Source organism: Cervus elaphus, chromosome 20 (genome assembly GCF_910594005.1).
Source record: "Cervus elaphus chromosome 20, mCerEla1.1, whole genome shotgun sequence".
In the NCBI taxonomy this organism is placed as follows: domain Eukaryota; kingdom Metazoa; phylum Chordata; class Mammalia; order Artiodactyla; family Cervidae; genus Cervus; species Cervus elaphus.
Genome location: NC_057834.1, coordinates 51433870 through 51459650, shown reverse-complemented (window position 1 = coordinate 51459650; position 25781 = coordinate 51433870). Strand labels below are relative to the sequence as shown.

Below are 25781 nucleotides of genomic sequence, written 5' to 3'. Positions count from 1 at the left end.
AACCTCACAGGGGTCCAGCTCAAGACATGGGAGTCATGAGGATTTCGCACAGAAAAGCACTTTGCCAAAAGCACATTGCAAAAGGCAAACTGCAACACAGAGTGACTTTCTCGGGAGGAAAGGGACAGAAAGACTGACCTAAACAATTGAAAGCTTGGGTGCAAAGAAAGGCAAACCGAGATTACTCTTGGGAGACAAAAACCTAGAGCTAGAGAGAAATAGAAGTCATGTGCGACACACGGTCTGTCAGCAGCTGTGCCACTGAAAGTCACCCAACAGGAAGAGCAGGCAGCCAGCCAGACGGAAACTGCCAGTGCATCAAGGAACACCAGGGCCGGTTTGGGCCGTGCATGAAACTGGAGAACATCTGGGGTCTAGAGAGAGCAGGGCACCTCTCTGCAGTTGCCCAGCTGCGGTATACGTGTGGTGAGGACCAACGTGGGTCAAAATTAGCATTAATTGCCCAATAATAGCAACAGTCATGCCACTTCCCTGGTGGCTCAGAGGTTAAAGCATCTGCCCGGAATGTGGGAGACCTGGGTTCGATCCCTGGGTCAGGAAGATCTCCTGGAGAAGGAAATGGTAACCCACTCCAGTATTCTTGCCTGGAGAATCCCATGGAGGGAGGAGCCTGGTGGGCTACAGTCCATGGGGTCACAGAGAGTCAGACACGACTGAGCGAGCGACTTCACTTTCACTTTCTTTTCATGCCATATTTATAGACGGTAGATCCTATGACCACAAATGGTCAGTAAGTGAAAAGCACTCAGCCAACCAAGACTCAGGGTACAGGACAGTACATCATCCTTTAGGCTTTTGGCATGTGTTGTTTTTTTTTTCCTTTTTAAAAAATAAACTACATTTAAAACTTATTTTTATACAATTTTTAAAGTATGCTTTCCATTTACAGTTATTACAAATTATTAGCTATACCTCCTGTGTTCTGTAATACATCTTTGAACCTGTCTTACAGCATAGCCCCCACCCCTATATCACACCTCCCCACCCCACTGGTAACAGCTAGTTTGTTCTTTGTATCTGTGAGTCTGCTTCTTTTATGCTATATTCACCTGTATCATATTTTTTAGATTCCATGTATACATGCCTTTTGGATTTTAATGCAATAAAACCTTCCACCTCTGTACAGAGTTGTCAGTCATACAGGAACTTTAACAATTTTGGAACTCATGGGGTCTCTGGAAGATTCTATCTTGCCTTCCTGAATCCCTGTGTTCAGTCACTTGGATCTGCGGTTGATCTCAGTTGAGTTGGAGCAATATGTCCAGAGTCCCCGGGGGAGGGAACTCTGAGGTCCCCGAGGGCCAAGTGGACACCGGGCCCCTGTCATCCTTTCTGGAAGTGCACACATGTACTGAACACTAATCCCTGGAAACATCTCATGTAGCAAAGGCCAGCGCCTGTGTCGAGTCCATCCAGATTAGCAAATCTGCATAGTGTCAGTCTGTGGGGTCGGCTGCTCTTGATTTAATTAATAGTTTGTTTGTTTACATAATTCTCCTCAGGAAGGACTATTAGCACATCAAAAGGATGTTAACAGTATCCTTGGTAATAATAGAGTAAATACAAACCTAGTTTATCACTTTGTCACTTTCAACAAACACCACTCTGATGTCCTAACCTTTTCCAGTGAGGTGCCCTATTTAAGTCAACAGCCAGCCAAGTGGGAAAAGGGAATGCAGGCTGGTCTGTGAACTAGTTCGTGGTGAAAAACCAAAATAATTTCTATAATGACATCTATTTTTTAACTCCCGCAAATCTGAAAAAATGCCAGAGGCATGTGTATGATTTTTCCTTCCTCCTTCCTTCCACTTAAAAGCTTTTGTAGAGAACCTGCTGGGCCGATAGTATTTTCTTCACATCTCAAGGGAGCTCTTTGTAAAAATGTTTTTAGAACACTAATTTTTATAACACCCCAAGGAAAGAAGGAAAGGTGAGTCATTTACATAAAATTAAGGATTTCTGCAGATTCCATTTCTGTCTACCTCTTAAAGAAAACAGAGGGAGAACAGGAACTCTTCTTGAAATTTTAGGAGCCAGCTGAGGTTGATTCAAAAGGAAAATGCCTCTGAAAGAGGAAAGCAGAGACCAGAGAGTATGACCAAGCCCCTTAGTAGCTCAAGATATGCCAAGGTGAGGGTGAAGCCAGTGACCCCACGACGTATACATTAGGGTGTGACTGTGTGGCAAGACTACCCAGTAAAATCTCTCCCAACTTTCATAGAAATTTTGTGGACTCTGGACTATTTTCAAAAACTGAAATTAACGCTTTGGCTAAAAGAAAGCATTTATTGTAATTATGTACTATATTCATCTTTTTTAATTAATTAATTTTTATTGAAGTATAGTTGGTTTACAATGTTGTATTAGTTCCAGGTTTACAGCACATGATTCAGCCATATATATATATATATATATATATATATATATATATTCAAAATCTTTTCCCTTATAGGTTATTACAAAATACTGAATAGAGTTCCCTGTGCTATACAGTGGGTCGTTGTTGATTATCTATTTTACATACAGTAGTGTGTGCATGCATGCTAAGTTGCTTCAGTCACGTCCAGCTCTTTGCAACCCCATGAACTGTAACCTGCCAGGCTCCTCTATCCATGGGATTCTCCAGGCAAGAATACTGGAGTGGGTTGCCATGCTCTTCTCTGGGGGATCTTCCCGACCCAGGGACCGAACCCACGTCTCTTCTGTCTCCTGAAATGGCAGGCAGGTTCTTTACTGCTAGTGCCACCTGGGAAGTCCATATAAAGCAGTGTTTATATGTTAATCCCAAACTCCGCTTTCCCCTTTGTTTGCCGTAAGTTTGTCTTCTACATCCTTGTTTTTTAAACAAAAGATACTAGACATAATCTTAACTTTTTAAACAGTCATCACCTGTCATGTATAAGCCTGGTCTTATTACCTAGAAACTGGAGAAACAAGTTCAGAAATCAAAATATCACTGAGGCAAGTAGAATGATACCCAAGGAAAAGGGTGAAATTGCCTTTTGCCTACCCAGCATCTGTTCCTATCTCCTTCTGCCTGTCAGAAGTCAGGTTCTATCTGGCACTTCCCCTTCTCCAGGAGGCCCATGGGCCTCAGGGGAGGTTAATCCAAACCTGGTTTCTCACTTCCACTTACTCCTGGGCCTGGCCTAATCTCAATTCCTTGCCAGGGATTGGTTCAGAAATGATCATATGATTAAGCCAACAAGGCAAAAGGAGAGGCTTTCTGAGAGCCTCTGGGGAAAATGTCTTTGTACTGGGCAGGCCAAAAAGTTCATTTGTATTTTTCCAAAAGATGGTAAGGAAAAACCCAAACGAACTTTTTGGCCCACCCAGTACTTCAGAAACTGCTATAGGAAGTCTCTCAGAACATCGCTCTTCCGGGATGTGAGGCAAACTGCTACCTGGTAGCCATCTTGCTACCAGGCTGAGGATGATGGTGATAAAAGGGAAGAGAACAGAGATGAGAAAATTGCAGGGAAATCCAGCCAGAGCCATAAGACCCCATCAGCCAGAAGACCATAAAGCCTTAGATACCTCTGGACATCAATTGTGTGAGCTGTACTTGTTTTATAACCTGGCTTGAGTTTTCTCAAGATTTATAAGTTAATCTTGACTAAGACAAGTTATCACAAACTAAAAACTTCCAAATAGAACTAATGACAAAAGACAAAACAATTGCCTACATAAAGAATGTAATATTGACTAACAGATACAAAGAAGAGAATATGCATTGTAATATAACAAGATGGCTTTCTCTGCAGTGAAAATGATTGTTATGAAATAATTTAACGCTGAACCTAAAGCCTTGTCATCACTCAGGACAGTTTGAATATGACCAGATAGAAGGATCCAAAGTCTTAGAAACATGTATCTACCATGACCATACTCAACCTGAGCATAGAAGTTGTTGAAGAGGACGAAGGAATACATCCTACTGTACAGTTTAAAACAACCCTCAAAATGCCCTGGTTGATAGACCAGAGACTATTCTAGAAGCTCGGAAAATAAGAATACAGTTTCTAGTGGATGGGGCATCAGCTAGAGGAGGGTCAATCAAATTTATGGAAGTCAAGGCCCATTTTGTGCATAAATAAAAGTGGAAGTCTTCAAGGAATTGAAAAGTGTTCCCTTCCTATCTGAAATACTTCTCTGAAATCCCTGATATTTGAAATTATGTTAACTCAGGAATAAAGACAGTCTCTTAACAACAAGAGATAAAAGGCATCAGATGGAAATTTCCATGAGAGCACTAATAGGGTACTAAAAACTCGCTGTTCTAAAGTGGACATTACTTTCTATCCTCCTAGCTCTAGAATATAAGCTTTGCGAGGCCAGGGATATCTTTGTCTTGTTCATTGCTTTGTCCCTCATAACTAAAATGGTGCCTAATTCACAGTGTTAGCCCCTCAGTTGTGTCCAACTCTTTGTGACCCCATGGACTGTAGCCCGCCAGGCTCCTCTGTCCATGGAATTCTCAAGGCAAGAATACTGGAGTGGGTTGCCATTCCCTTCTCCAGGGGATCTTCCCAACCCAGGATTGAACCTGGGTCTCCTGCATTGCAGGCAGGCGCTTTACCGTCTGAGCCACCAGGGAAGCCTCATTGTACATGCGGAATCAACATTTGTGAGTGAACAAATGAGACAGCTGAATTCTTACCAAGAGCAAGCCTTCATAGCATAGAAGAAATCTTTAGAGGACGCTATATGGCTGAATGAGATAAAGGAAAAATGCAGCATACAGAACCAAAAGGGCCAAAAATAAATGGGCAAAAGATAAGAAAGGCAATTTTTTCTTGCTTCATTCAGTCAAGGACAACTCCTTATTGGATTCTCACACTAGACCCACGTCAGGGAGTTGGGAAGCCCAACACCCTCCAGGCTAGGGAGTCACAGACAGCATTTGAACCAAGTAGCAGAACCACGCTGCACTTGCACTCTCCACAGGCCTGTCCTCACTCTCCAAATATCAGCGCCCTCCAATCCCCTTCCAAAGTCCATGGGTGGATCTGTCATGAAACTGATGAAGGTTAAGCTGTGCTGCCCCCCATTTGCTAGGAGGAGCCCTAGCAATGTACTCATCTGTCATATGTTTTTGCAAAATATGTTACAGTCAGATATTTTAGTCCCAATAGCTTGGACTGCCATCTCTTTCTTCTCCAACTTGCCCTCTTATCTCGTGGCATCAGGGTAGTGGCAGGCATTTTGGGGGGCCAGATAAGGCAAGTTCAGTTGGAAATATGTTTATTTGTGTTTAATGGGATATATTTATGTGATTCCTAGTCTCTTGTGTGTATAATTATTTCTAGCCATTCTATTGTAGGAATGCCTTTTAGGAACATTCCCACAACCCACTGTGGAAACTCATCTGGTTGTCCTCACATAAAGTGGCAGATTTAAATGTTGTATCACAATATGAATGTGTTCTATGACCTTAGTTGAGAAAATTAAAGGTTTGAAATGGAGCCAGAGGGTAGTCTGGAAATTCTTTCCAGAAAATTCTTTCCAATCAAATTTAAACAAAGGATTCAGAATTCATTGACATCTACTCAAATAGAAGTTCTTTCCTATTAGGAATATATATGAAGATGTAATGTCTACTTTTGTGGGTTTTCTACCACATAAAGTTATTTTTCATATATCTGTATATGAAGTCAATGGAAATTACCCTGACATCTAAAGAGACTTGTAATGAAAAAAGATTCTTCTAAAAGTAGTAAGTCATTGAGGAAGAGATCAATTGCTAATAGAAATAATAAGTAGTTTTTTGAATTATTTAATGGTCTGATTAATGAAGAAGAGTGAGCTATATGAACATATTTGAAAAAAAGTATTTGTATTTCTTTATGACTTGACAGGAATATGGACAAGGATGATATAATTCACAATATACTACTACAATGAGGATATAGACAACAAAAGAGTTAACAGTGAGCACCATCAGTTCAAAACCTCTAAGATTAGGCTCTAAACAGCAACAAAACACTGGGGATGCTCTGCAATCATATAGATGACAAAAATTTGGGTAAAGTTTCCAAAATTTAACTATAATTCTAAACATCTGTGTGATGATGCCAAAAATAAAATGTGATGCACACAGAAACTTTTCTACGATATTAATAAACAAATATGATCAACAATGCTATAGGAAAGAATGATTTATCATTACACTCTCTAGACAAAATATTATAAGGTCTTTAGCATATAAAGAAGTAGAGTATGGAGCCCCCAAAATGAAGGAAAAATCACATAGTTAAGGTACAAAAATATAGTGTATTTTTTTAAATTGTGTGATGATTGTGTCATTTAAATATTTTTAAAATGTATGGTGATTTCTCTTATTACTTGAAATAAATACTCAGCCTTGAGCTTAAGTTTATATTAGAAATCTTTTTCTTTTAAAAGACCTGTTAGGGATTTCCCTGTTGGTCCAGTGGTTAAGACTTCTCCATCCAATGCAGGGGACGCAGGTTCAATCCTTGGTTGGAGAGCTAAGATCCCATGGGCCTCTCGACCAAAAAACCAAAACATAAAACAGAAACAACGTTGTAACAAAATTCAATAAAAACTTTAAAAAAAAAATCTTTGAGGAAAAAAAAAAAATAGGCCTTTTAAATTATAGAAGCTTCAGGTCCCCAAAGCAATAATCTATTGAGGGGAAGCAGTTCTAGATCTACCTATGCTTCTATTCATTTCAACTCTAGATTGATTAAACTATTACTCAGATTTTAAAGCACACAGCACACACACGCACACACACACAAAGAAAAATTTATAAGATGGATGATATGAACTAAAATGAATTTTTCCATATTATCAATCTTTCCTAACTGCACAACCATCCTGACACTTCTTTGGATTTGAGTGGTAGGATGGTATATGTGTGTTGGGAATGCAAGAAAATTAATAGGGTTATGGAATTCAGGAATCCTCTTAGGGTTTATAAAGCGAAGGAAAAAAAAAAAAAAGAGGATCATTGCCCTAGGCAATTGTATGTAGAGAACTGAGAAAAGAAAATTTACTTTGGACTTGGAGTGTCTTGGGGTTAAATCCCAGTCCTACTGCTTAAATAGTTGTGTGACTGTGAGCCTTGATTTCTACATTTGTGGAAACAGGCAGAATATTAAGTGCCTTTTAGAGCTTTTGTGAAAATTAAATGCTACTACTGAAATTAAATGAAGCTATAAGGATTAAATGAATAGGGCTGTTCTAAAGAGTAAATGTACTCAGTAATAGGTGTTCTGTAAATGTTAGCTTCCTTCTGAAATATATAGAGCAGGACGTCAACTTATGCAAAGAATGTAAATTTGTTCTGGTCATAAATGTCAATGCACTTTCTGACAATGCCAGTGAATTTGTAGAGACTACATGGATTATATTTCACCTTTTTGCCTTATCCTGACGTTAATACCAAATAGGAAAATGACACATGTGGGCAATTTTTTAAAAAAAAGAAATAAGAATGTCTGGTAACATAGAAAGGATTGTTTAATATACCCACTCATCAAACATGATGTAAACAATTAGATACCATTTCATCTCTCAGGTTGGCAAAGATGAAGGATAAGAATGCCTGCCCGCCATTGGTAAGGGTGTGAGTGGAGGGGCATGCTCAAAACGTGGAAGGGTGTTTGTAACATTGTAGAAAACAGGAGAGTTAACCAAAAGATTATTACTGTATTTGGGAGAAATATGTGTGTGTGTGTGTGTGTGTGTAGATAGATAAACACATGTATTTTAACCAAATATAGTATGTGTATTTTATGTATACATTATTGATGTGCTCTCTAAACTCAGTTTCTGACTGTAAAATGGGGATACTAACGGCACCTATCTTATAGCATCGTTGTCTGGATTAAATTAAATACATAAAATAATCTGTTGTACACAGTGTTTAGCAGTGTCTGGCACATAAGCGCTTTATAAATACCCACCATTACGTTACTCTAGGATGATGGCTAAGTCTCCTGTTACCAGCACTAGCTTAACTGTTCTTTTCACCTTGGGTATCTGCTGACCTGATTATGACTTGTCCCTTTAAGAGTAAGTAGAACGCTGCTGGAGATGGGGTGGCAAGATTACCAGGTATCAACACAACCAGTCATCTGAAGGCCGGTGGAAAACCCCGTCCGATTGGGAGTTCCTCCTGAAAGCCAGGTCTCAGAGTTCTTCTACAGATGTGTCCAATTCCAACTGATACGAGAGCCGTAAGGACAGCCTTGTGAATGCCCCTCAGAGACCCCTGTGGCCCAGATTCCAGAGCATTCTGGGACCTGCAGACCCAAGGAAAAAGTGAGGACAGAGCTGGTTTGCTTTCTTTGTGCTTTCCCTCCTTCACTCGCTATGGAGATATATCGCACAATTGGATGTAGCTTCATTTTTGCATTGTGTCTCTTCTTTCCCTGATTCCTGCCTGCCTTGCTTTCTGTTTCTATTTCCACTCTTTTCCAGGATGTTCATTTCCAGAACTGCTTCTGTGCTTTCTTCTCCGGGCACCAGTCTACCCCAGTATCTCCTTTCTCCCCTCCTTCCTTCCCTTTCTCTCTTCCTTCGTGTCTCTCTTGAGACAGGTCTAGTGGCCTGGTTGCCATCTGCTGCCTTTTTTTTTTTTTATGAGGTTGAGATCAGATGGCATCTAATCGATCGTCATGGTCTCCATGGTTACCAGGGTGACAGAGCACTTGGGAGAGACACGTTCTCCAGCCTGGGGCTGTCAGACCATTCCTGAGAGGGAGAAGGAAAATAAAACCTCTTCCATCGTATTTACACATTTACATCTTTCTCAAATGCAGCAGAACACAGACCCTGTTTATGTTTTACATAGCTACCTAGTGGCTTGAGGCCAGGGAATGCAGAGTGACTTTTTTCTATCCAAAAAAAAAAATGAATGCACAAGGACAAAAGTAAAGATTTTTTTTTTTTAATCTCAGAATACTCCCACCCCAACTCCCCACACACAGATTATCACCTTTTTTCCTTTTGCTTTTTAATGTCCGGGCATTAATTTCTTAATTCTAATGAGGTGTTACCCTTCCAATAAATCACAGAGTAGTTTTAAAACTGACAATTGACAATTATTTGCTACAGAAAAAGGAAGAGCCACTTATAAAATCAGCATCACTCTAACCTTTGATTAAAATCAGTGATGACATTAGTTGTGACTTGTTCTTTGGCCAAGAATTATTTGTAGTGCAGGAAGCCATTCTTCCCACAAACAGCTGTCACATATGATGAAATGTAGGCAAAATAACCCTTCTTAATGCAAAAAGGTGCCGGGGCATAACTGGTCAGTAACGCTTTAATGCACAGGGGCTGGCCAATCCGGGCCTTATTATAATAGAATATGCTGGCGTTGACGGCCCAGGTCTGGTTGAAAGAGATGTGAGAAAGGTCTTGGTAATAAGGATGTATAACTAATGGAACAAAGGCTAGATTTTTGGAGAATCTGGGAGAGAAGAAAACAACCAATCTTCATATCATTAAATAATGTTAAAACTGCAAGTGGAATGCGGTCTTTGATTTATTCACACACCTTTAATGCTAGACACAGATGACCTGGGGCTATCGGCTGTTTTACTTCCTCTCCTGGTAATATTTTATGCTTCATAACACTTATTGGAAATTCTGCTCTTTTTTCATCTTTGTCAGAGAAAACTAAACTTAAAATTATGACACAGGTCCAAGGCCTATAAGTAATTATTCTTCATTTAAAGTAAAAATATCACCTCGAATGACGGGCAGTGCCTGCTTCTTCCCTTTGTCTCTGATGTCACTTCAGACCTCCTCCATCTCCTCTGTACAGTATCTTAGTAAGATTCAGATATATTCATCTGCAGTGCCTTTGGCTGTTAAGCAAATATCACACTGATATTTGAAATAGAAATGATGCCATCAATTGGAGGAGAGACTTTAATATAAAGGGGAAGTAATTTCTTGTGAACACAACCCCTCTTAACTCGCTTCACACTTCTGCCCGTCTTTGCTAATGCCTGCTTCTCTTCTCTCTTTGCAATTCTTCCCACCCTCCCCTTTTTCCTGGTGACCTCTATAGGATAGCCAGGGGAAATGCTTTTACTTGAAGTCCCACATCCTCAGAAAAGCCCTCCCCCCAGGCCCCAAGGCTCAGAGACCTGTCGTGGCTTACGGTCTTGCTGATGTGTTTGTTATGGATACTGCTGGTCTCTTAAGCTCTAGAGGGGCCCTTGCTTCTGGCTCTTCCCTTACTTTCTACCTAGTTAGCCCTCACTAAGGTTTGATGAAGATGATGGCAACCTGTTTTATCTACCATAGTTGGCTTTCCGTTTTAAGGCCTTGGATCTTAGCATTCTTGATCTGCAGAGGTTTCTCTTGCTTCCTGGCCTCCCAGACTCTGGCATACAAACGTGCTGCTCAGAGGTGTGCTACCCCTTGGAATGAAATGAGTCGCTTCTTCCCATCAGGGCGACTGCCTCAGCATGGTGTCAACTCACTCCTGCCTTTGGTAAATTGAGTTTGTCAGTGCTAAGCCACACAGCTGAGTGAAATGTTGTGTGATGTGGGCTGTCTCCTGGGAGAGAGAAACTGGCATAAACCACATCCTAATGGGATCCAGAAACAAAGAAGCGTGAATGAAGTGTTAATTGCATTCATAAAGACATTAACAAAGGAATTAAAATGGCAGCGGCTTCCTCCTCCACTCAAGATTCGCAGGAAAACATGTGACCCCAAAGAATGTTTTAACGATAATCATCAAAGTGTATTGTTTGCCCACTGCAGAGATGACTCTCCATAAATATTAACTTATCAAAGAACAAACATTTTTTGTTCATTATCTTGAGTACATTAACTAGCACGCAGTTTAACGTACCCCACCTCCAATTCTGCCCTCCCTCCTTGCTGCCTTTGTATGATTGAAGTTTCCAAAGAATCAAGAGGCATTTTCAATGCTGCTTCATTAACCATAAGGATGTCTGTTAACAGTTTGAACCTAATCAATCCTACAGTTCTTATTAGAGCAAAATGCTCATTATCTGGGAGATTTTTTGCTTTTTAAAGTAAAATGATGACTGGGGGTTTGTTTTGCAGTCCTTCTTGAATATTCCAGAGATCATCCGCAGTGTGGGCAACCTGGGGCTCCCTCCCTCTGCCCTTTGGCAGGGCCCCCAGCTGCTGACAGCAGGGCTAAGCTGCAAAAGGGCAGAAGGCTGCATTTGACTGAGGATGGATCACATTGATGAATATTGCGCCTGCTTAATGAAGTTGAGGCCACAGATTTGGGGCCTTTCATGGTTCTTCTCACTCAATTTCACCCTCACAAACCACACCACTAATCCCCTGTATGTTTGCAACTGGTGACTCAGGGACTAGATAAAAGTAAATGAATCTCATCTAGATGACAGTGACCAGAAATCTCCTTCTAAAATGGAAACAGAACTGGAAAGTGTGTTCACATAGAGCATCTCATGTAGTGCACGCTACTCCAGGAGACAAATACAGGAGATATTCCTACCCTCGTCCTGCAGATAAGAAAACAAAAACCCAAAGAAATTAAGTCAAGTCCTGGGATTAGAATTCAGGTATTTTCGATCATCTGACTGCTCTTTCTACTGCGGGAATCTAACTCTCTTGGGATCTCATTTGATTCTCAGAAGAATCCTGTGAAGTAAGGCAGGCTGTATAAACAAGGGAGTCGATCTGCCAGCAGCCATATTAACGCAACCAGAGGAGCAGGTGCTCTTAAACCCTTGCCTAGAATTTGGCCAAACAAGTGTATTTTTCATTCTAGCCTAAGTTGACCACATTCATAGAAGGTAGCAGATTTAAAAGTGACAAAATTCTAGTCTGTTGTATGTGTCCAGGCTGATCAACATGGGTCAATCAGAGGAAGAAGCTCAGAAGTGCAGACAGCATCTTAGGAGAGCGACATTCCAGTCATCAGAATCAGACCCAGTGAGTCTCTGGTAGCTTCTACCTCTGTTTTGAAGATATGGCGGGTATTTCTTTTTGGATATTACCTGTACATTAAATTTAAGGATATCACAAAATTCCTCGAATAAAAAATTTTGGATTCTACATTGCGTTGTATTAGTTGTTCTTAGTTTCATATCTATATTACCACTCAAAAAATGATTGTCTTTATACAAGAACACATCATCTATAATATTGAACTCATAATCTTCAAGCAAATTTCACTCCAGTGTAGACATACCACCAAGTTGTTCGGGAGTCTGATCCAAACAGCAGTTTGAATTAGTTATCTAGATGTTATTATTTAACAGTAAGTTATTAATTAATTATTTATTTGCCTAAAAATGTTGACTGAGAATGTGAGAGTTTGATGCTATTAATATAAGCATCTACTGATACTCAAAACACCTAGGTAATCATCTAGTAAAATACCTGGTTTTTATAAATTATTTTCCTTTCACTTTGTCATTTGGATATTGAAAAGACACACCCTGAGATGTCACCCAAATCCTGGAGGGGAGGGGGAGTTTCAGGCTTTTATTCATTCTATTTATGTCAAAATTAAAAGAATTAATTCATACTTCTAAACCAGAATTGTGTCATTATCATAGAGTGATCATTTTGATCATTCATTCTTTTCCATTCATGGAAATCCAAATGGATGAAGTAATTTTACAAGTCTGTACTGTCCATTATGTGTAGCTACTAGTCAAATGTGGCTATTTAAATTAAAATTAATTAAGATTAAAAATTAAGAATTAAGTTTCATATTCTAAGTGCTCAATAGCTACCTGTGATTGGTGGCTACTATATTGGACAGTGAAAATTTATAGAACATTTTTATCACCATGGAAAGTTCTATTGGATTAAGTTGTTCTATAGCAAAAGATTAAAACCCACACAGGCCACAGAAATACATCCCATACCCGAACATCTGTTTTGTAGAACAATATAGTTTCACTGGGTCTTCCCAAGTGGTGTTAGTGGTAAAGAACCTGCCTGCCAATGCAGGAGACAAAATAAAAGGGAGTTTGATCCCTCGGTCGGGAAGATGCCCTGGAGGAGGGCATGGCAACCCACTCCAGTCTTCTTGCCTGGAGAATCCCATGGACAGAGGAGTGTGGTGGGCTCCAGTCCAAAGAGTTGCAAAGAGTCGGACACGACTGAAGTGACTGAGCACACACACACGCATAGTTCCGCTGAGAGTGACTTGTAGGACCAGCCTGCTGGGGCCTGGGCATCAGTGAGGAGGTGGCCTGCAGCCTTCTTTCTCAGAGTGAGAACTGGCCATGAGTGTCATGGGAGAGGATGAGTCTAATCTCTAGAGAAAGGGCAGGTGCAGATGAGCCATTTCCATTTTCCACTCCTGCAACTCCCAGAACCTCCAGTCAAGACCTGCCGCCAAGTTGTGCTCGCACAGAAGCCCAAACCAAAGAGCATTTTGGATTAATTTTCTGGCCGTTACTTCTTTGCAAAATCTATCTTGTGCCTTTGATTAAGGATTTTCTTTCTTTTTGCCATGAATTTAAATGAGCCTAAACCTAACAGTGTTTTCCACCAGCCACGATATTTAGCATGGGCATTGACCAAAAGAAAGAAGGCTTTGGACAAGCCAGGATTATAAGAGACTGAACAGTACAGTCTGGTGTTCCTGGGCTGATGTCTTTAAGTGAATACCATTCATTGACTCTGCATCATTGTAGCAAGTAAACCTATGCATAGATTGAAATTCTTCCTCTAAGATGGAAAAATGGGAATAATCCCCAGTGTTTGCTGCATTAGCCACTTAACTTTGTATAAACTCATAAAACTTAAAAGTACTACATCACCAATCATATCCTTTTCTCTGATGTATGAGGACTATCTTTACTATATCAAGAATGAGATTGAGATGGGATGTCTTTTATAAGATTTTCAGTCATTTGTAAAAAAACACACGAGATAGACAATTCTCATTGTTTTAATCACACACTTCTTCAAAGTGGGCTTATTGGGAACATATTTTATATTCTTGGTAGACTCTAAGTCCCTTGAAACTGCTAATACATATTTGTATCCCACAAGTACCTCATACAGTAGGAGTTTCTCAGAACCTTGGTTCAATTCCATGAACAAATATTGCATTGGCAAAAAAGTTCATTCGTTTTCATTTACTGAACAAACTAATGAATGAATAAGAAGATTATGGATGACAAATTTGTCTTGCCTGGTAACTTTTAGCTAATAGCTGTAGGAAGTTGGAGGGCATGGGGAAGAGTTTCAAATTTTGAGAAGAAACACAAATCGTGAGCTTTTTGAAAGTGTATCACTTCAAAGCTTCCTTTGACTTTCCGTAGTATTATAAGGGGAGAGAAAAAATTTAAAGGTCAACTGTGCTTCAATTGATGGAGCAGAAGTTGGGTGATGTGCATCTAGCCTATTCTCTCCTTTACAGAATTTCCTTTCTGACATTTTTCCTGGAAGTAGGGAACCTAAAGGAATGTATGAATGTGTTTTGTTTTGATGGCCAAATGACACAATAATGGAGTTAGCTGACATTGAAAATGATATACATGATTGAGCCCAAGCCCACACACTTTTTTGTAAACTTAATGAAAGCAAATTCAGAAATTAAAGTGATCGCAAGAGAACCTTGAACTGCATCCCCATATTTCTAATCATCCTTGATAAATCGGAATCCAACCCTATCTTCAACTTTTCCAAGAAAACAGAACCACAGGTGTATGCTGAAGGCCATAGAAGGGACTTTTAAAAATATAATAACCTCTTTTGTGTTTTAACAATGCCAGTCATCTATGTAAACACATTTTGTGATGAAGCTTTCTAGGTCATGTATCTTTAAATCACCATGACTCATATTTGTCTCTTGTTCCAACTATTTTTCTGGTTCTCTCTTGCAGAAATGGTTTCAATTAGAGCCTGGAAAGGGTTGATGCAGAACTCTTGCTCGGTGCTTGCCAACATGGAATTGGTTTTAAACATGGCTGTTTCTCATCCAAAAAAAAAAAAAAAAAATCCCCCTTTCCTGCCCTGGAGTTAGAAGAGATTATTCTCAGACAGGCGTTTAGCTGATTTTTAATGTCAAAGAAACTTAATTTGCAAACTCGTTAGAAACTCTTTAGTAAAAGCTGCCTAGTAAAACAGATGATTAATATTGGTAAGCTCCTCATTTGCATATTAATGAGTCTCCATACTCAACTAATTAAAACTGCACTGCCTGTTTGAGGACTTCAAGACTGCTGGTTTTGCTTCCATGTACAAACATGTATTTTAATGAAAATAAGGGTTAGTAATCATGTCTGAACTTTTCTGATGTACTGTTTCCACCTGTGACACTTCGGACTCCTTGAGAGGTCATAGAACCCTCTTGAAGCAGCCATTTCATTGGCCCAAAGGTCACTTTTGTTCTGGGATTTGTGTGCTCCTTGAGGTTTTGATGGGAAGACAATTGTTGGATTATTCATGATTGAAATAATTGAAAACAAGTAAGAAAGGTGTCCCATTGTATCTCAATATTTGTTTTCCTGAAGTCTTACTCTATAAATATATCTTTCCAGTATGGTATTTTTTGATATTGAACCTTAGCTACTCTACAATTTATTCTACTTTTTAAGAATTCTAATAAAGAATTACTGGGTGGGGAAGTAGGCTAATCTGTTTCAGAAAATGATGCTTGCAGAAAGCCTAGTGGCTTGGTCACAAATCCCTAGCTCTCACTGTTGAGAATGCATTGCTATTTTCACTGTACACAAAACAAGGCCAACGAGATAAACAAAAATACCTGTGAAAATGAAACACCTCTTATTACAGTGCCTTCAGATGAGAGTCATGAGAAATTATATTAGGCCCAACAATCAAGTGACATTGGCCAAATTGCTGAACTTTTCACTCATCTGTAAGAACCAAAAATAAATATGCAATGAGTGTCTACTCTGTCCCCAAATTGAGCCAGGTGCCATTGCTAGGTTCTTCCACAGCACTCAGTGCTGACTGTCTAATAGACCACACCCTGTAGTTTTGTGATCATATTCTTATTTATTTATTTATGCTTTTTACTGGAAAACTCTCCATAGCAAGACCTCTGTCTGTTTCATTATTACATTCTCCAGTGCTTATCCCGGTGATAACTGTGCATGCTAAGTTGCCTCAGTTGTGTCTGACTCTGTGTGACCCTATTGACTGTAGCCTGCCACGCTCCTCTGTCCATGGGATTCTTCAGGCAAGAACACTAGAGTGGGTTGCCATGCCCTCCTCCAGGGGATCTTCCTGACCCAGGGATCAAACTCGTGTCTCCTGCATTGTAGGCAGACTCTTTACCACTGAGTCATCAGAGAAGCCCCATAAGATTCTTGATGACTTAGCTTCAACCAGTCAGATGAATACTATGAAAACTGACTTTAAAACTAAGTCAAGTGGGAAAATAGGCAGTAGCTAGAAGGGCAACAACATTTGCTGGCGTGGATAATAGCAGCTGTGGCATAGCTCTGGGGACAGCAGTCCTGGTTGGAGTCATGTCCCTGATGCATGGCTTTGAAGGTATGATCTCAGAGTCTGCAGTGGATGTGGCATTTTCTAGACTGTTAGCATGTAAACTGTAGCAGAGGGAGCAGTTCCCTTGGCAGACAGCTTCCAAGGTGATGTTTGGAGCCATTTTTCCTGAAGGTCTTGTCTGAGGCTTGGCCATCTAGCCCTTTCAGTAGTTTTGTAGGCATCAAATTCCTTTTCTTTTTAAAACAACCAGCATACTTTCTGTTTTCTATACTGAACCCTGATGGGTAGATTTCTTCCCAGGATTATTATGGCATTTCCATGAGACATTTTATGTAAGTGACTGGCTCTTAGTGAGTATTTAGTAAGAATTTTCTTCTCCCATAATTTGTATATATAAAATCACAGCTGAAACAGGTGTTTTGAAAGATTCTGATGACTGTCTCTTAGTTTTCAGTTGACCTATAGACACAATCTTCAATCAAAAACTTAAGAGTCACACCAACACATAAACGTAGAAATATAGAGATGCAAAATACATCCTTCTTTTATTCATTCTTTTAGCAAAACCTTATTGACTACATATTAAGATCAAGTGCCTGATCCTGAACTTGGACAAATAATTTTCTCTCCCTGAGTCTCAGTTTTCTCATTTAAAAAAATGAAAATGTTGGACTATATCATTTCTAAGTTTTCTGTCTTCTTTGCTTCAAAATTGTGTGTTCTTTATACCACTAAAAAATTAACTCTCAATTTGATCTATGCATATGCAATCTCAGTTTGTCTCAGGGTTGTAGGTTTCCCTAGTGGTTTGGAATTACGTGAGAAGAGTTGAACATGTGTTTTTAAGTACTTGTTATTTCTCAAATCAGCTAGGACCACCACCCCCTTATCAATAATAATACATTTTCTTGACCCAGTGAATCATGGATCTAACACTCTTAAGCATAATTCTTCCCTTGCTTTTATATTTAAGAAAGCACTGTCATCCTCGTTGGTAACATTTATTGAACAATTACTATTTATTATGTGCTTTGTATTTTCTTACGCCCATGACTTAGTGCCCATTTAACATCTACAATGCTCTTTATACTTTTTTGATATGATGAAAGTGAGGCTGAGAGAAGTAAAGCAAGTTGCCCAAGATCATAGAACTAGTAAGTGGCAGAGCTAAATCTTGGCTACGTTTATTTGAACCTAAGGTCTCTTTCTTAACTACTACAATAGATGACCTCTCGATAATAATAGTGATGATGATACTACTAATAATAATTAGTAGTAGTAGCTTTGAAAATACTGCTATTTTATTTATTACCTTTATTGAGTATTTAATACCTTTATTGAGTGTGTGCATGCTGTCACTTCAGTTGTGTCCAACTCCTTGTGACCCCATGGACTGTAGCCCACCGGGCTCCTCTGTCCAAGGGATTCTCCAGACAAGAAGACTGGAGTGGGTTGCCATGCCCTCCCCCAGGGGATCTTCCCGAGGCAGGGATAGAACCCCCATCTCTTACATCTCCTGCATTGGCAGGCAGGTTCTTTACCACCAGCACCACCTAGGAAGCCCACTGTACCCTAAATGCCAAATACTCTGCTCTTTTATTCATATTCTCAATTCATTCTCATAATTTACAACCTAAAACCTATCATAACCTCCATTTTATAGATGAAGAAATGGAAGCTTATGGTTTTAAGCACCTTGACCAAAGTTCAGCTAATCATTTGTGGAGCTGGGCTGTGAGCCTAGGCAATATGAAACCAGTGCCTTGAGGCCTCTGGTGCTTTATGGCCTCCTGTTTCCTGTATCAATGGGGTTGAGGGGAAAATCTTGACTTTGCCTTAATTTATGGAAGATGTAAATTGTTTGCATACTTGAAAGTCATATAAGTAACAAGTACCCATGGCACTCCCCACAACTGATTCTGTTCATCTGTGTGATCTGACACCACTAGGACTGGTGACCCTTACAGACTTGTGAGCACAGAAAGAATGGATCAAGAGGTGTATGCATGCAAGAAGTGCTATGCCATGGACATGCACTCCTGCTTCTCATATTGGTGCATGACTGCTTCAACAATCCTTTTAACTATCCTTCCAGAGCTTTAGAGTTTCTGACTCTGTTTCTATCAAGGTGATGGTAATTATGGGAAATCACTTTATATTACTGTTTTAAACATTATTGTTAATGTTATATAGATATGTGTTTAAAATGCACATTTTTGCAGGGGGGAGAGTATGACCATTTAAAAATCTGAATCAATCTTATAAGTGACCTAGATGCTGGCTAAGAATTTAAGAAGGAGAAAAATTGCAAATCCAAGCAATTAATTATTAAATATTTAAAAAGCCAAGTATAGTACCTATGGGCAGAGAGGCCCTTTCCTTTGAGGAGGTAAAAACTAATTGCAAACACAGAGCTGTTGAGCAGTCACACTGTGAAGCATGGGGTGCACTTAGCAGTTATCGTCTTCTGTTGGCTGAGCCACATGAAAAGAAAGGTGGAGAGCCAACAAAAATGCATTTCAAACCCCTTGGGAAATTTATTCAATAAGTCCACATGAAAAGGAATAGATGATAATGAGAGCCAGGGAGAAAGGCAGACGGGGGATGTTTACTCTGGGTTGCAGGGAGATCTGTGAGTCCTGAGGCTTTCAATCCCTGAAAGAGACAGACCTGGCACACAGTAGGTGCTCAAAAATTATTAAAATAACTAGCAAATCAATGAATGGATGGATAACTTTCCCCCGTATATTTGAGAAAAGAAGAAATTTTATAAATATTATTGAAAAGGATACTTGTGATGGATTGAATGTTTATGTCCCTCTCCAATTCATATGTTGAAGTTCTACCCGCCATCAACATGATGGAATTGAGAGAAAGCATTGGCATTCCGGAGGTAATTAGGGTTAGATGATAGCATAGGTGTGGGGCCTTGTTCTGATGGGATTAGTGCCCTTATAAAAAGAGACACTAGAGAATTTGGCCTTCTCTCTCTCCCCAGCTACACAAAGAAGAGATTATGTGAGAATGCAGGAAGAAGGGAGCCATCTGTAAGCCAGGAAAAGAGTCCTTCCCAGGAAACAAAAAGCCTGGCACCTTGATTTGGGACTTCTCAGCCTCCAGATTGTTAAAAATAAATGTCTGTAGTATTTGTTATGGCAACCTGAACAGACTAAGTCCTTATATATCTTTAAATTTTACTCTACTTGAAGTTTTAGTCACTCAGTCATGTTTGACTCTTTATGACCCCATGGACTATAGCCTGCCACGTTCTTCTGTCCATGGAATTCTCCAGTCAAGAATACTGGAATGGGGGGTACTCTTTTGCCCCCTTCTGATGCCTAGGTCAGAAGCTTTCTCTATCTCCTTTATACTTTAATAAAACTTTATTACACAAAAGCTCTGAGCGATCCAGCCTCGTCTCTGGCCCCGGATTGAATTCGTCTCCTCTGGAGGCCAAGAATCCCGCGTCTTATCATTCAGCAACAACCTTTCATCTTGGGGGCTCATCTGGGATCCTTCAGGACAAGATGGGCCTGATAATCTATGTGAGCCTACTTCTGCTGACTCCAGAAATCCTGAGTCTGCCGTTTGATCCTCAAGACAATGCCTTTCCTGTCCTGGGCTCACTCCTACGCTGCATTCCACAATCGGTCTAACTGCTGGGTCTGCGGAGCACTCCCCTCTTCATCAGTGGAAGGCTTCCCGTGGTGGACATCTCCACTTCAAGGAAAGGACTTTCTCCAAGTCTGCAAATACCTTCAACAATCGCATGTGATGCCTCTTCTTAAACTGATGACATCTAACAACCTTAAGATGGACTGATGTAACTATGGACATAATGTGACTTATTTGATTTTAACTTGGTTTAATGACTATTTTGCCTTACATCTGTAACTGTATAATGGGGTTTTCTAACCGTCTTTTAGTTTACAAATAGCTGTCCGAGCTCCTATGAGTGCCACAGCCTCCTCCAACTATTACTTGGAGCCCCTGGATCAGACATCCTCACTACTATGATTAGGAGAATATGTTGCCTCACCAATTTAGGGACAACGCCCCTTGTCAGCTCGGAAGCAGTATGGAATGAGAACGACGCCCCTTTTCCCTAGGCAACATAATTCTCCTAAAAGAAAAGGGGGGAATGAGAGAGTCATTTCCTAGGCAGGTTGATAAGAAGTCTAGGGGTCCCCAAGGAAAGAGGTCTGGGATATTCAAGGAGGAAGAAAAGACAAACTTTTTTACTTTTTTTCCTCTACATTCCTTAGGATTATATAACAATAATGTATCCCGCCTGAGGACAGTCTTTGGATTAAACCCTCTGGCTAATTCTGTTATCTTAAAACATAAATTATGGGAGTAGGTCTGGTCTTTACAAGGATGTATCCTGCTTGAGGACAATCTTTGGATTAAACCTTCTGGCCAACTCTGTTATCTTAAAATGTAAATTATGGGAGTGGGTCTGGTGAGGTCTTTGCAGCCTCCAGACATTCTTTGGATTCATTGGAGAGTATATAACTCCATTGCTAATATTAGCAAAGGGGGTACTCTTTTGCCCCCTTCTGATGCCCATGTCAGAAGCTTTCTCTATCTCCTTTATACTTTAATAAAACTTTATTACACACACACACACAAAAAAAAGAATACTGAAATGGGTAGCCATTCACTTCTCCAGGGGATCTTCCTGACCCAGGGATCGAACCCACATCTCTTGCATTGCAGGCAAATTTTTTACTGTCTGAGCCACCTTGTAACTTGTATAGTTATACAATAGTGTGTGTATATATATATATACACACATATATGTATATGTATAGATTGATCATTTTAATTTTTTTTTAATTAGTTAATTTTAAATGCGAAATAACTTGCCAGTTGAATGAGAATCATAGTATTTTCCATGACTCAGAAGTCCATGTCCAAGGAGAAATTGGTACTCAGATCATAGGGCCAATTCCAGGGCCCTACAGTCAATGTGGTGGCATAATACCAACATGTAGGCAGCATACCAAAGAAGAAATTCTAGTTTCTACACTATAGCTAAGACATAAACTCACGTTGCAGTCACCTTCTCTTCTTTTTCCTCTCTTTCTTTCTTCCTTGTATTGGGCCTTTGGGACACATAACAGACAGAAAAGCAAACAGAGGCCATGGGGCGCTGAGACAGGGGATGCTGGATACATGCTAACTGCCGCAATAAGAGATTTCAGAGGAGACTCAAATCCCTCAGGGCCTGCTTCCTGAGGTCAAGTTTCTGGGGTTGCAGAGTATCAGCAGACATATTTCTTTCTCTCTCTCTCTGTCCTCCTCACAGTGCATACAAACCATTCCTTAACTAGCAAAGTGCGGTACTAGCAAATTTTAGAAAGTACTAGCAAATCCTGGTTATGAGAGTTCTTGCTTCACCAGTGGGAGCAGTCCTTTCTTTGGGTATACATAGCCAGGAGCTGATAGCTTTTCCTAAAATTTGTCATAAAGATGAAAAAGGTATAGTAAAAGAGCAGTTGAATCCTGGGGACTAGGGTTAGATCTCATGTCTATTTCTTACTGACTATGATCCTTAGTACCTTGCTTAACCCTTCTGAGACTTTCTCCTACTCTGTAAAATGGGGCTAGTAATTTCTTCCCTACCTGCTTCAGTGAGTTGATCTCAGAAACAAATGAGGTACATTTGGACATATAAAAGTCTTTTGTGAAACATAATATTCTATGCTGGTGGTGGGCAAACTCTGGTCTACAGGCCAAATCCATACATCCCTCTGCTTGTTTCGTATGGCCCGCAAGCTATGGCCGATTTTTAGATTTTTAAATGGTCGAGAAGATTTTATGACATGAAAATTATGAGATTCAGTTTCAGTGTTTGTATGAATGAGTGTGTATGCTCAGCTGGTAAAGAATCCTCCTGCAATGCAGGAGATCCCAGTTCGATTCCTGGGTCGGGAAGCTGCCCTGGAGAAGCCTATCTCTTGATAGGCTACCCACTCCAGTATTCTTGGGCTTCCTTGGTGGCTCAGACAATAAAGAATCTACCTGCAATGTGGGAGACCCAGATTCAACCCCTGGGTCAGGAAGATACCCTGGAGAAGGGAATGGCAATCTATTCTAGCATTGGACAGAGGAGCCTGGAGAGCTACAGTCCACAGAGTCGCAAAGAGTCGGACACGACTGAGCGACTTAACACACACACACACACATTCTAAGAACAGCACATATGCCAGCTTGTTTAACCCTTAAACTGGACTGGTAACCACCACTGCACACTGCCTATGACAGAGGAGAACAGTCCATCAAAAGCTCAGCATGGAGCCTCACTAGAAACAAAAGCAGGTGAGATTGCAGTGTGGTTCTAGGAGGTAAAGTTTATTTTCTGAACCAATGTTTTGCAGATAAGGAAGCTGGTTTGAAGACTGGTCACACGTGACAAATGACAAATAACCCAGATCTTTGTCTGATAACCAAGATCTGACCAGATCTTTTCAGTGTACAAGGTCACTATTTTCACCTACTTATGCTATCAGAAATTAAAGTGATAGATTTGACCCTACCAAATCTCCATAATACAACTCAGCCATACTTGGCATTAATATCAAAAGCATCTATCTTGGAGTTCATCCAAAGGATTTTGTTCTGGAAGGACCATAAAGACATTGATCACTTTTTAATGTAGAGTAAGGTCAGTGGCACAAATGCTGAGATGACCTTTAAAGTATGTCTCCAGGCAATGTACTCATTTTAACTGAGTTTCACCTGTGTTGAAATGGACTCATTTATGAAGCTGGTCCACCCACAAGCCCTTGAAGAGAAAGACCCACCTCCATCTAGTCCCTGTAACTGAAACAGACACTTATTATATTAATTGCACTGCCAATGAGCCTTGGACGATTTGCTCGAAGGCCACAGGTTTGGAGACTTGCTTATGGCTTTTGCAACCTGTCTTAAAAAGATGGGCCATGCAGTCCCGCCGCCCAGCCGCCAGCTGCACACCCCAACGCGCTGAGCTAGAAGACCGTGGGGTCGGTGGCCGACAGTGATGCAGCGGTGAAACGAGATAATGCACATTTAAACAACTCCTTGGGCTCTCCAGTTCAAGCCCGACATGTACTTCCCACGACTGATCGTGCCATTTTGTAGGCACATTAAAGGTGGCATGAGACCAGGCAAGAAGGTGTTAGTGATGGGCATTGTAAACCTCAACGCAGTGAGCTTTGCCATCAGCTTTATCTGTGGTGATTTGAAATATCCTCCCGGCGAGGTGGCAGTTGAACTCAAAGCAGTGTTCACAGACCAGCAGCTACTCAGCAATTCTTGTATATCTGGAGAAAGGGGTGAAGAACAGTCAGCGATCCCTTACTTCCCATCCGTCCCAGACCAGCCATTCAGGATGGAAGTCCTTGGTTAGCACCCAGGTTTCAGAGTGTTTGTGGATGGACACCAACTTTTTTATTTTTACCACTGCATTCAAAGGTTATCTGCAGTGAACACCATAAAGATCAACAGAGACCTCCAGATCACTAAGCTTGGCTGATGTTTAAACCACATCTGTTTCAGAGCATCAGGTGCAACAACTGTCTGACTGTTGGTCTGAAAACTGTCCTAGCAAGTTCTGAAGACTTAAAAAGAAAAAAAAAAAAGGCAGACTTCACTGTCTCTTCTTTCTGTGCAGTTTAAACCCAAATGACTTCAATGGTGGTTTGCCCTTAGGAAGCGGTCAGAACTTAGACACGGAGCCATTATTCTCAGAACAAAGTAATACATTTCTACTGGATTTTATTCAGATTTAACTGAAATGGATTTGTGATTTGGTAATAAGCTATTCATCTTTTCAAAGCAAGGTGATATTTAGAACAAAAGTGCTAAAGACTTAAAACAACAACAAATATGGTACACAGAAATCAACTCATTTCTGCACTGAAGTGGAATTGTGTAGCATAACTAACATTTTAGTCAGGGTATTTAACATAGAATGTAGGTTGGTCAAGGTTGTTTTTTTTTTTCTTTTCTTTTTGCGCAGCATAATGTTCACTTAGATTTTTTTAAGCTTTCTTGTAGTTATTTCTACTCAGTGTATGTGTTAGAGAATGATTAATGTCTCAAGAACAGTTAGTTATGAACTTTTGAATGTACAATTATCTTAGGTCTGAGTGGGGAAATTACCTATTACGGTCATGAGAAAGGTGAATTTCTACCTTAAAGAGTTGAGTCTTATCCTCCTACCCCTAAACTTAGGATCTTTTGATATAAATTGCTGTAAGTGTTTTTGGGAAAACTTTGCAACAGTTCAGTAAGACTGCTTTTCTAGTTTTTGATGATTATGTAAAATTCTACTTACATTGTTTTTTCTCCTTACTGTGAATTAGCACAGTATTGGCTTCATTAAGACTAACAACTTTCCCCTAGATCTACATAATAGCTCATCGAGTTGTTATTAATCTAATTGAAAACAGATTAATAGGTAATTGCATTGACAGTTTTAAAAATGGACTGTTATATACATTTTTTAAGGTATAGTATGAAAATGATTCGGGAATGCAATGGAAAGCAGAAGTAAATGGGCCCAAAGAACTTACTTGGACAGAATTTATATCAACTTAAGCTGTGAGCTCATTGTGTCACTTTTATTATGTGACCCTCGCCCATCCCTAAGCAATGACTTTGGAGCTTCAGAGTAGAAGATGCTTCCTACTGAGTGGGCTCTGCTGAGATAGTATGATAAGATAGGATCCAACCTAGGAAATGATCCACTTAGCTTATCTGAAAAGTTAACTCCCAGGACTCAAGGTCTTTGAGTGTGAATGCTCCAGTGAAGCTCTGGGATTTTCCCTGTACTTGTGGAACTGATTAGACCACAGGGAGTCTCCAGGAAAGCCTGCAGTGATACACATGTCATCACAAGGCAAGGGATGGCTGGAGTCCTAGGTGCTGGATTTCATAAACTGCATTGGCCTTGGAGAGAAGGACCCTTGGCATTACTCTGGTCAGCTAGTGGTGGCAGGGGAAAGGGGTGCTGGGGTGGGGGTGTGAAGTCGCTCAGTCTTGTCCGACTCTTTGCGACCGCATGGACTGTAGCCTACCAGGCTCCTCTGTCCTTGGGATTTTCCAGGCAAGAGTACTGGAATAGGTTGCCATTTCCTTCTCCAGGGGATCTTCCCAACCCAGGGATCAAACCCAGGTCTCCCGCATTGTGGGCAGACGCTTTATCATCTGAGCCACCAGGGGTGGGGGTGTATTTATATACAGTTTAGGTTTTGTTTGTACAGCATACTGTGTCTTGTTATGACACGTCCTTGTCCTGCTTTACTTTTTGAGTTTTTTTACACAACATGCAG

The 25781-nt window shown here is 40.3% G+C and overlaps 1 pseudogene; it reads left to right on the top strand.

Annotated features, from left to right (window-relative positions):
- The first annotated feature begins 227 nt into the window (after positions 1-227).
- Positions 228-23980, top strand: LOC122676733 (annotated as a pseudogene).
- The last annotated feature ends 1801 nt before the right edge of the window (positions 23981-25781 follow it).